The sequence below is a fragment of the Physeter macrocephalus genome, chromosome 11, assembly GCF_002837175.3.
Source record: "Physeter macrocephalus isolate SW-GA chromosome 11, ASM283717v5, whole genome shotgun sequence".
NCBI lineage: Eukaryota > Metazoa > Chordata > Mammalia > Artiodactyla > Physeteridae > Physeter > Physeter macrocephalus.
In genome coordinates, this window is record NC_041224.1 from 51,310,377 (window position 1) to 51,312,500 (window position 2,124).

A 2,124-nucleotide genomic window follows, 5' to 3' on the forward strand; every position below is an offset into this window, starting at 1 on the left:
CAGCTATACATATACATATATCTCCATATCCCCTCCCTCTTGCGTCTCCCACCCACCCTCCCTATCCCACCCCTCTAGGTGGTCACAAAGCACGGAGCTGATCTCCCTGTGCTATGCAGCTGCTTCCCACTAGCTATCTATTTTACATTTGGCACTGTATATATGTCCATGCCACTCTCTCACTTTGCCCCAGCTTACCCTTCCCCCTGTCCGTGTCCTCAAGTCCATTCTCTACGTCCGTGTCTTTATTCCTGTCCTGCCCCTAGGTTCTTCAGAACCATTTATTTATTTATTTTTAGGTTCCACATATATGTGCTAGCATATGGCATTTGTTTTTCTCTGACATACATGATTCTGTATGACAGACTCTAGGTCCATCCACCTCACTACAAATAACTCAATTTCATTTCTTTTATGGCTGAGTTATGTTCCATTGTATATATGTGCCACATCTTCTTTATCCATTCATCTGTCGACAGACACTTAGGTTGCTTCCATGTCCTGGCTATTGTAAATAGAGCTGCAGTGAACATTGTGGTACATGACTCTTTTTGAATTATGGTTTTCTCAGGGTATATGCCCAGTAGTGGGGTTGCTGGGTTGTATAGTAGTTCTATTTTTAGATTTTTAAGGAACCTCCATACTGTTCTCCATAGTAGCTGTATCAATTTACATTCCCACCAACAGTGCAAGAGGGTTCCCTTTTCTCCACACCCTACCCAGCATTTATTGTTTGTAGCCTTTTGCATGATGACCATTCTGACCGGTGTGAGGTGAAACCTCATTGTAGTTTTGATTTGCGTTTCTCTAACGATTAGTGATGTTGAGCATCCTTTCATGTGTTTGTTGGCAATCTTCTTTGGAGAAATGTCAATTTAGGCCCTCTGCCCATTTTTGGATTACTTGGTTGTTTTTTTGATATTGAGCTGCATGAGCTGCCTGTATATTTTGGAGATTAATCCTTTGTCAGTTGTTTCATTTGCAAATATTTTCTCCCATTCTGAGGGATGTCTTTTCATCTTGTTTATTGTTTCCTTTGCTGTGCAAAAGCTTTTAAGTTTCATTGGGTCCCATATGTTTATTTTTGTTTTTATTTCTCTTTCTCTAGGAGCTGGCTCAAAAAGGATCTTGCTGATTTATGTCATAGACTGTTCTGCCTATGTTTTCCTCTTCTAAGAGCTTTATACTGTCTGGCCTTCCATTTAGGTCTTTAATCCATTTTGAGTATATTTTTGTGTATGGTGTTAGGGAGTGTTCTAATGTCATTCTTTTACATGTATCTGTCCAGTTTTCCCAGCACCACTTATTGAAGAGGCTGTCTTTTCTCCATTGTATATTCTTGCCTCCTTAATCAAAAATAAGGTGATGATATGTGTGTGGGTTTATCTCTAGGCTTTCTCTTCTGTTCCATTGATCTATATTTCTGTTTTTGTGCCAGTACCATACTGTCTTGATTATTGTAGCTTTATATTACAGTCTGAAGTCAGGGAGCCTGATTCCTCCAGCTCCCTATACTGTTTTGATTATTGTCGCTTTATATTACAGTCTGAAGTCAGGGAGCCTGATTCCTCCAGCTCCCTTTTTCTTTCTCAAGATTGCTTTGGCTATTTGGGGTCTTTTGTGTTTCCATACAAATTCTGAAATTTTTTGCTCTAGTTCTGTGAAAAACACCATTGGTAGTTTGATGGGGATTGCACTGAATGCGTAGATTGCTTTGGGTAGTAGAGTCATTTTCACAATGTTGATTCTTTCAATCCAAGAACATGGTATGTCTCTCCATCTGTTTGTATCATCTTTAATTTCTTTCATCAGTGTCTTACAGTTTTCTGCATACAGGTTTTTGTCTTAGACAGGTTTATTCCTAGGCATTTTATTCTTTTTGTTGCAGTGGTAAATGGGAGTGTTTCCTTAATTTCTCTTTCAGATTTTTCATCATTAGTGTATAGGAATGCAAGAAGTTTATGTGCATTAATTTTATATCCTGCTATTTTACCAAATTCATGATTAGCTCTAGTAGTTTTCTGGTAGCATCTTTAAAATTTTCTATGTATAGTATCATGTCATCTTCAAACAGTGACAGTTTTACTTCTTCTTTTCTGATTTGGATTCCTTTTATTTCTTTTT